Raw genomic sequence first — 10,820 nt, forward strand, 5'->3', positions numbered from 1 at the left:
CTATGTGCTTAAAAGTTGAAGTAGAGACCCAAATCAAACTTTTATTGGTGAAAACTACAATATCTGAGATGAAAAATATAACTAATGACAGATTATATACATTGCAGAAAAATAGATTAGTGAACTTGAAGACAAAACAATAAAAATCATGTAAAATGAAACACAGAGATAAAAATAAACAAACTAAATGAACAGTGAGTGTATCAGTTAGCTATGAGAAAACTTCAAATGGCCTAATTAATGTGTAATTAAGTTTCCCAAATGGGAGGAAGGTCAGTAAAGAAAAGATAGCTGAAAAAATAATGACTGAAAAACTTCATAAAACTGCACATGCAAGAATATCAACAAACCCCAAGCACAAGGTAGATGAAGAACATGACACCAAGGAACATCATAATCAAATTGCTTAAAACCAGTTATAAAAAAATCTTAAAAGGAGCCAGAGAAAAACAATACATGTTCACACAGAGGAACAAAGATAAGGATAACCATATTTTTTTGTTGGGAACAATGTAGTTGAGAAGACAGTGGAACAACATCTTCCAAACATTGGAGGGAGGGGAAGACTGTCACAGTAGAACTCAATAAAAACAAAAATGAAGAAAATTTTAAACATACAAAAGCTGAGAGAATCAATCACCAATGGGACCATACTATTATACAAAGGAACGAACAGCATTGGAAATTCCAACTACATGGGTAGAATATATCAGATGTTTTTCTTATTATTTAAATTTCCTCAAAAGCTAATTGATGCTTTTAACAAAAGTAATAGCAATAATTTGGGGGTTTATAACATAAATATAGGTAAAATGTAGGAGAACAAAAGCATAAAACTTAGCAGGGGAGAAATGAAAGTAAATTATTATGAAATTCTTACAATATAACTGAAGTGACATAATATCATTTGAAATAAACTAAGTGATGTGTACTACATATCCTAAAGCCACCACTAAAAAGCAAAATAAAGAGTTACAGCTAGTAATCCAACAAAAGAGATAAAGTGAAATAATAAAAAATACTGAATTCTAGAAAAATAAACATGAAACAAATAGAAAACAAGTATCAAAGGGAACATATCATATTAATAAATACATTCAATACAAATGGTCCTCACATGGCAATTAAAAGATGGAGGTTTCCATGTTGGATAACAAAGCAAGAATCAATTATATGCTACCTACAAGAAATCTATTTCAAAAATATAGTCACAAATAGGTAACAATCAAAAGGATGGGAAAAGATATACCTACCATGTTAACACAAAACAAAAGAAATATGAATTAGCTGTATTAATGTAAGACAAAATAGATTTTAGAACAATGAATATTACCAGAATAAAAAACATCACTTCATAACGATAGAGTCAGTTCATCAAGAACAAATGACCTTAAACACTTTTGTACCTAATAACAGAGCCTCAAAATACACGAGGCAGAAACTGATAGAACTTCAAGGAGAAACAGATAAATTCACAATCAAATCCAACATTTTAATGTCCCAATCTCAATAATTGATAGAACAAGTAGAAAAAATCAGGACTTCCGGAAAAATGGCGGCGTGAGGTGAGCCTCTGTAACGCTCCCCTGGAATTTACAAAGAATCGAACAACAAAAACTCCACAAAGGACTCCCTGCACAGCAGACAGGCAAGACGAAGAGGCCCACTACCGACTGAACTCACCTACAGGTGGGAGATTCGCGCGAGTGGAGGGAGGAGGAAAGGGAGAAGCGCGCGGAGACGGAGCTGTGTGGGCGCAGGACGCAGACCTAGCTCAGTGCGCCCAGCTCGCTGCTTCCCGGAACTACCGCAGCTGCGAGTGAGGGAAGAACTCGGACTGCTAGGGCTCCACCAGGGCTCCACAGGGCTGAGGGGACAGCATATAACACGGCTGAACCCAACGCTCACAGCAGAGACCTCGGAGAAAAGACTGAGGGAAAAAGGCTGAAAATGGTGGTTTAAGCCCACACTGCCGAGCAGAGAACGGAGCCTTAGGCACTGAGACTAGCCGCCCCCTCCCTCCCCCCACTCCCAGAGCTCGCCCCGCCCCCACCTGCCTGGTGCTAAAAGCCAAACAGTAGCAGTGTCAGATCAAAACAACAGAAAATTTGCTGTTTTGAGAACTGTGGGCCGCAGACACAAATTCACAGCCCAACTAGTTCCAGCAAAGGGGAGAGCTGTCGAAGCAGGACCGGCTGTGGTGGTGGTCGCCGACATTGCTCTGGGCCACCTCTCACAACTCACCCCGCCTCTGACCCCACCTATCTGGGCGGATCCCTGCAGGAGTAAACAGAACTGCTGAAATATACGGGCTCTGAATCAGGAGCTGGAAGAGCTTTGGAACATCAAAAGTTCTCCGCATACCCACCGGGACACTGCGCCCGATGACCTAGACGAACTATTAACAGAGGAGAAGCCCGTCTCCCAGGGAATCCCCCCATTGTGTGAGAAGTTGGAATAGTGCAGAGAAAACATAGCACTACTGTGTGGGAGAAGAAAAATAAGTTGCAGTTGGAGAATAATAAAACATTCTACCAACAAGTACTGGCAAACAAAAGACAGACCGCTTTCTATCAACCTGTTGCAGAAGTCACTCCTGTAGATGTCTAGGAAGAGAAATAGTAAACCAGTAATCACCATGAATAATCAAGGCAACAAGATAGCTCAGAAAGAAAGTGAAAAATCTCCAGAGAAGGCACTTAAAGATACAGAAATATGTGACTTAAATGACAGAGAATTCAAGATTGCAGTTCTGAAAAAACTCAACAAGATACAAGAAAACACAGATAGGCAGTTAAATGAACTCAGAAACTCAATCAAAGAACAGCATGAGCATTTTACGAAAGAGATTGAAATCTTAAAAAAGAACCAAATAGAATTTCTGGAGATTAAGAACTCAATAGAAGAAATTAAGAATGAAATAACCAGCTTAGGTAGTAGAGTTGACCAGATGGAGCAAAGAATCAGTGACATCGAAGATAGAAACCTGGAAATGGCACAAATAGAAGAAGAAAGAGACTTGAGACTTAAAAGAAATGAAAGAACTCTACAAGAACTTTCAGACTCCATCAGAAAGAGCAATATAAGAATAATGGGCATACCAGAAGGAGAAGAAAGAGAGAAGGGAACAGAGAATATATTCAAACAAATTGTCGATGAGAACTTCCCAAATTTGTGGACAGAACTGGACCCTCGAATCCAAGAAGCAAATAGCACACCTAGTTACCTCAATCCCAACAGACCTTCTCCAAGGCACATTGTATTGAAGCTGTCTAAAATCAACGACAAAGAAAGAATCCTCAAGGCAGCCAGGGAAAAGAAGACGGTAACTTACAAAGGAAAGCCCATTAGATTATCATCCGATTTTTCAGCAGAAACTCTACAAGCCAGGAGGGAGTGGAACCAAATATTCAAACTATTGAAAGAGAGAAACCATGAGCCAAGAATAATATATCCAGCAAAGATATCCTTTAGATATGAAGGAGGAATAAAGACCTTTCCAGACATACAGAAGCTGAGGGAATTTTCTAATACACGACCTGCACTACAAGAAATACTAAAGGAGGCTATTCGACCACCATCAACAGGGACAATTTGTGGCAACCACAACTCAAAAAGGGGGAGAGTAAAGGCCTGAACCGGAATATGGAAATGGAGAAAGTAAGCGTGCTGAAGAAAATGGAATACTCTAAATATCAAACTTTCTTTTACATAAACTTAAGGGTAACCACTGAAAATAAATCCAGAATTGAAATATATACTGAAATATAAGAAGAAACAGAGGGAAACATCATAGAATACCACCACTCAGAAATAATACACAACAACTAAAAGGCAAAGAAACAATGGAGACACAATCTTACCAGAAAACTAAAGATAGAATGACAGGAAATCCTCACATATCAATAATCACCCTAAATGTAAATGGACTGAACTCACCAATAAAAAGGCACAGAGTAGTAGATTGGATCAAAAAACTAAACCCAACCATATGCTGTCTCCAGGAGACACATCTCAGCTACAAGGAAAGCATAGACTCAAAGTGAAAGGGTGGAAATTGACACTCCAAGCAAATGGTACCCAGAAAAAATCAGGTGTAGCCATAATGATATCAGATGAAACAGACTTCAAGGTGAAAAAGATAACAAGAGATAAAGATGGACATTTCATAATGGTGAAGGGGACTGTACAACAAGAAGACATAACAGTCATCAATATTTATGCCCCCAATCAGGGAGCACCGGAATACACCAAGCAACTACTAACAGAACTAAAGGGAGAAATTGACCAAAACACAATTATACTAGGGGACTTATATACATCATTGACAGCTATGGATAGATCATCCAAACAGAAAATAAATAACAAAATAGCAGCCCTAAATGACACATTAGATGAAATGGACATAATTGATATTTATAGAGCACTTCATCCTAAAACATCAGACTATACATTCTTTTCTAGTGTACATGGAACATTCTCAAGGATAGACGATATATTGGGACATAAAATCAGTCTCAACAAATTTAAGAAGATTGAAATCATACCATGCATATTCTCTGATCACAAGGCTTTGAAATTGGATATCAACTGTAAAAAGAAAATGGGAAAAAACACAAATACATGGAGATTAAACAACACACTTTTAAAGAAGGATTGGGTGAAAGAAGAAATTAGAGGAGATATCAAAAGATACATAGAAACAAATGACAATGAAAATACATCCTACCAAAATTTTTGGGATGCAGCGAAAGCAGTTTTAAGAGGGAAATTTATCTCATTACAGGCCTATCTCAAGAAACAAGAAAACTCCCAAATAAATAACCTCATGTTACACCTTAAAGAACTAGAAAAAGAAGAACAAGTAAAACCCAAGGTCAGCAGAAGAAAGGAAATAACAAAAATCAGAGCAGAACTAAATGAAATAGAGAACAAAAAGACAATAGAAAAAATTAATATGACAAAGAGCTGGTTCTTTGAGAAGATTAACAAAATTGACAAACCCTTGGCTAGACTTACTAAGATAAAAAGAGAGAAGACACTGATTAACAAAATCAGAAACGTAAAAGGGGAAGTTATCACGGACACCACAGAAATACAAAGGATCATCCAAGAATACTATGAAGGACTATATGCCACCAAATTCAACAACCTAGAAGAAATGGACAAGTTCTTAGAAACATATAGCCTTCCAAGGCTGAACCATGAAGAACTGGAAAATCTAAACAGACCGATCACCAGTAACGAAATTGAATCAGTCATCCAAAACCTTCCCAAAAGCAAAAGTCCGGGACCAGATGGCTTCACTAGTGAATTCTACCAAACCTTCAAAGAGGATCTAATACCAATTCTGCACAAACTCTTCCAAAAAATTGAAGAAGAGACAGTACTCCCTACTCATTTTATGAGGCCAACATTACCCTGATACCAAAACCTGGTAAGGACAGCACAAAAAAAGAAAACTACAGACCAATATCTCTAATGAATACCGATGCAAAAATCCTAAATAAAATTCTAGCAAATCGAATACAACAATGCATTAAAAAGGTTATTCATCACGACCAAGTGGGGTTCATCCCCGGGGCACAAGGATGGTTCAACATACGAAAATCCATCAATGCGATACATCACATAAACAAAATAAAGGACAAAAATCATATGATTATATCAATTGATGCAGAAAAAGCATTTGACAAGATACAACATCCATTTATGATTACAACACTTAATAAAATGGGTATAGAAGGAAAATACCTTAACATAATAAAGGCCATATATGACAAGCCCTCTGCTAATCTCATAATTAATGGAGAAAAACTGAAGCCCTTTGCTCTACATTCAGGAACACGACAGGGATGTCCCCTATCACCTCTGCTTTTCAACATAGTGTTGGAAGTCCTTGCCAGAGCAATCAGGCAAGAGAAAGAAATAAAAGGCATCCAAATTGGGAATGAAGAAGTTAAATTATCACTCTTTGCAGATGACATGATGCTATATATAGAAGACCCTAAAGACTCCACCAAAAAGCTATTAGAAACAATCAACAAATACAGTAAAGTTGCCGGCTACAAAATCAACGCACAGAAGTCCATTGCCTTCCTATATACTAACAATGAAATCTCAGAAAAAGAAATACAAAAAACAATTCCTTTTGCAATTGCAGCAAAAAGAATAAAATACCTAGGAATAAACTTAACCAAGGATGTGAAAGACCTATATGCTGAAAACTATAAGACATTTTTTAAAGAAATTGAAGAAGACACAAAGAAATGTAAGACATTCCGTGCTCATGGTTGGAAGAATCAACATAGTTAAAATGGCCATGTTACCCAAAGCAATATACAGATTCAATGCAATCCCCATCAAAATCCCAAAGGCATATTTTAAAGAAATAGAACAAAAAATCATCAGATTTGTTTGGAACCACAAAAGACCCCGAATAGCCAAAGCAATCTTAAGGAAAAAGAACAATAATGGAGGTATCACACTTCCTGATTTTGGCTTGTACTACAGGGCCACAATAATCAAAACAGCATGGTATTGGCAGAAAAACAGACACATAGACCAATGGAATAGAATTGAGAACCCAGAAATAAAACCACATAAATATGGACAGATAATTTTTGACAAAGAAGCTAAAAACATACAATGGAGCAAAGACAGCCTCTTCAATAAATGGTGCTGGGAGAATTGGATAGCCACGTGCAAAAGAATGAAACTGGTGCTCGCTTCGGCAGCACATATACTAAAATTGGAACGATACAGAGAAGATTAGCATGGCCCCTGCGCAAGGATGACACGCAAATTCGTGAAGCGTTCCATATTTTTTTAAATGCTCCAATCAAGAGACATAGGGTGGCTGAATGGATAAGAAAGCAAGACCCTTGTATATGCTGTATACAAGAGACTCACCTCAGATCAAAAGACACACACAGGCTAAAAGTGAAGGGTTGGAGTAAGATATTCCATGCAAATGGAAATGAGAAAAAAGCTGGAGTTGCAATACTTATCTCTGACAAAATAGACTTTAAAATGAAGAAAATATTAAAAGACAAAGATGGACACTATATAATAATAAAGGGATCAATTCGACAAGAGGATATAACCCTAGTAAACATCTATGCACCCAACATAGGAGCACCTAAATATATAAAACAGATATTGACTGACATAAAGATGGAGATCAACAGTAACACTATCATAGTAGGGGACTTCAACACACCTCTGACAACAAGGGACAGGTCTTCCAGACAGAAAATCAATACGGAAACAACAGCCTTAAATGACACATTGGACCACTTGGATTTAACCGATATTTTCAGAGCATTCCACCCCAATGCTGCAGAATACACGTTCTTCTCAAGCGCACATGGAACATTCTCCAAGATAGACCATATGTTAGGCCACAAAGCAAGTCTGGATAAATTTAAGAAAATTGAAATCATTCCAATTGTCTTCTCTGACCACAGTGCTATGAAATTAGAAATGAACTACAGGAAAAAGACTGGAAGACACACAAATTCATGGAGGCTGAATAATATGTTACTAAACAATGAATGGGTCAAACAGGAGATCAAGGAAGAAATCAAAAGATATCTCGAGACAAACGAAAATGAAAATACAACGACCCAAAATCTATGGGATGCAGCGAAAGCAGTCCTAAGAGGGAAGTTCATAGCACTGCAGGCCTACCTAAAGAAACAAGAAACATCACTAATCAACAGTTTATCTTCACACTTAAGGGATCTGGAAAAAGAACAACAAAATAAGCCCAAAGGGAGTACAAGGAAGGAGATAATAAAGATCAGAGCGGAAATAAATGAAATAGAAACCAGAAAAACAATACAAAAGATCAATGAATCCAAGAGTTGGTTCTTAGAGAAGATAAACAAAATTGACAAACCTTTAGCCAGACTCATTAAAAAAAAGAGAGAGAGGACCCAAATTAATAAAATCAGTAATGAAAGAGGAGAAGTGACAACAGACACTGCAGAGATACAAAAAATCCTAAGAAATTTCTATGAGCAACTGTATGCCAACAAATTTGACAACCTGGAAGAAATGGACAATTTCCTAGATGCATACAACCTCCCAAGGCTAACTCAAGAGGAGACAGAAAACCTGAATAGACTGATTACCACCAAGGAAATTGAATCAGTAATCAACAATCTCCCAACAAACAAAAGCCCTGGACCAGATGGCTTTACAGGTGAATTTTACAGAGCGTTCCAAAAAGAATTGTCACCTATTCTCCTCAAACTCTTCCAAAAAATCCAGAGGGAGGGAAGACTCCCAAACACTTTTTACGAAGCCACTATCACCCTGATCCCAAAATCAGACAAAGACACCACAAAAAAAGAAAACTACAGGCCGATATCGCTAATGAACATAGATGCAAAAATCCTCAACAAAATACTAGCAAACAGAATTCAGCAATATATTAAAAAGATTATACACCATGATCAAGTGGGATTCATCCCTGGTATGCAAGGGTGGTTCAACATCCGCAAATCAATTAATGTGATACACCACATTAACAAAATGAAAAATAAAAATCATATGATCATATCAATTGACGCAGAAAAAGCATTTGATAAAATTCAGCAGCCATTCATGATAAAAACCCTTAAGAAAGTGGGAATAGAGGGATCATATCTCAACATAATAAAGGCCATATATGATAGACCCACAGCTAACATCATACTCAATGGGGAAAAACTAAAACCATTCCCCTTAAAATCAGGAACAAGGCAAGGCTGCCCACTTTCTCCACTTCTATTCAACATAGTGCTGGAAGTTCTAGCCACAGCAATCAGACAAGAAAAAGAAATAAAAGGCATCCAAATCGGTAAGGAGGAAGTAAAACTGTCATTATATGCAGATGATATGATACTATATTTAGAGAACCCTAAAGACTCCACCAAGAAACTATTAGAGCTGATAGATGAATTTAGTAAAGTAGCAGGATACAAAATTAATATTCAGAAATCAGTTGCATTTGTATATACCAATAATAAAACATCAGAAGGAGAAATTAAAAAAGCAATTCCGTTTACAATTGCTCCAAAGACTATAAAATACCTGGGAATAAATTTAACCAAAGAAGTAAAAGATCTGTACTCAGAAAATTATAAGACACTGAAGAAAGAAATGAAAGAAGATACAAATAGATGGAAACACATACCATGTTCATGGATAGGAAGAATTAATATAGTTAAAATGTCCATACTGCCTAAGGCAATATATATATTCAACGCAATTCCTATCAAACTACCAACGACATTTTTCACAGAAATAGAACATATAATCCTAAAATTTATATGGGATAACAAAAGACCCCGGATATCTTCAACAATCTTGAGAAATAAGAACAAAGTGGGAGGTATAACAATACCTGACTTCAAATTATACTACAAGGCTACAGTAATCAAAACAGCATGGTACTGGCATAAAAACAGACCCATAGATCAATGGAACAGAATAGAGAGTCCAGAAATAAATCCATGCCTATATGGCCTCTTAATCTATGACAATGGAAGCAAGAATGTACGGTGGGGTAAAGACAGTCTATTCAATAAATGGTGCTGGGAAACTTGGACAGACACATGCAAAAAGATGAAGCTGGATCACCTCCTTACACCACATACAAAAATAAATTCAAAATGGCTTAAAGATTTAAATGTAAGATCTGAAACCATAAAATTCCTAGAAGAAAATATAGGAAGAAACTTCACAGACATTACCCGGAGTAAGATTTTTACTGATATATCCCCTCGCGCGAGGGAAGTAAGAGGAAAAATAAACATGTGGGATTACATCAAACTAAAAAGCTTTTTCACAGCAAAGGAAACCATCAATAAAACAAAAAGGGATCCTACTGATTGGGAAAAGATATTTGCCAATGATATATCTGATAAGGGGTTAATATCACAAATTTATAAAAAACTCACTCAACTCAACTCCAAAAAAACAAACAACCCAATTAAAAAATGGGCAGAGGACATGAAGAGACATTTTTCTAAAAAGGACACACAGATGGCAAACAGACATATGAAGAAATGTTCAACCTCACTAACCATTAGAGAAATGCAAATAAAAACCACAATGAGATACCACCTCACCCCAGTCAGGATGGCTATCATCAATAAATCAACAAACAACAAGTGCTGGCGTGGATGCGGAGAAAAGGGAACGCTGGTGCACTGTTGGTGGGAATGCAGATTGGTGCAGCCACTATGGAAAACAGTTTGGAGATATCTCAAAAATCTGAAAATGGAACTACCTTATGATCCAGCAATCCCACTCCTAGGTATCTATCCGGAGAAATCCAAAACTCCAATTCAAAAATCTTTATGCACTCCTATGTTTATTGCAGCACTATATACAATAGCCAAGACCTGGAAACAACCGAAATGCCCATCAGTAGATGACTGGATTAAGAAACTGTGGTACATTTATACAATGGAGTATTACGCAGCCATAAAGAAGAAAGAAATCTTACCATTTGCAACAACATGGATGGACCTAGAGAACATTATGTTAAGTGAAATAAGTCAGAAAGAGAAAGACAAATACCATATGATCTCACTTATATGTGGAATCTAAAGAAAAGAATAAGTGAATGAACTAATCAGAAACAGTTTTGGAAAAATGGAGGAAAAACTGAGGGTTACTAGATGGGCAGGGGGGTGGGGATAAGGGGAAGGTGAGAGGTTTTGGGAACGTACAGAGGGATAGTGGATGGGGGGAGGGGGGTTCACACAGTGTGAGGGATATAAATGATAAATGTCTAAGTTTTGCTTTGTCTTGTGCACCTGAAA

The 10,820-nt window shown here is 37.1% G+C and overlaps 1 non-coding gene across 1 annotated transcript; it reads left to right on the forward strand.

Moving 5' to 3' along the window:
- The first annotated feature begins 6,721 nt into the window (after positions 1-6,721).
- Positions 6,722-6,828, forward strand: LOC148758391 (U6 spliceosomal RNA). Its single transcript, XR_016021231.1, has one exon. It is a non-coding gene; the product is annotated as a U6 spliceosomal RNA (small nuclear RNA).
- Positions 6,829-10,820: the final 3,992 nt, after the last annotated feature.

Source organism: Rhinolophus sinicus, chromosome 4 (assembly GCF_057876585.1).
Source record: "Rhinolophus sinicus isolate RSI-liver-muscle chromosome 4, RSI-T2T, whole genome shotgun sequence".
NCBI lineage: Eukaryota > Metazoa > Chordata > Mammalia > Chiroptera > Rhinolophidae > Rhinolophus > Rhinolophus sinicus.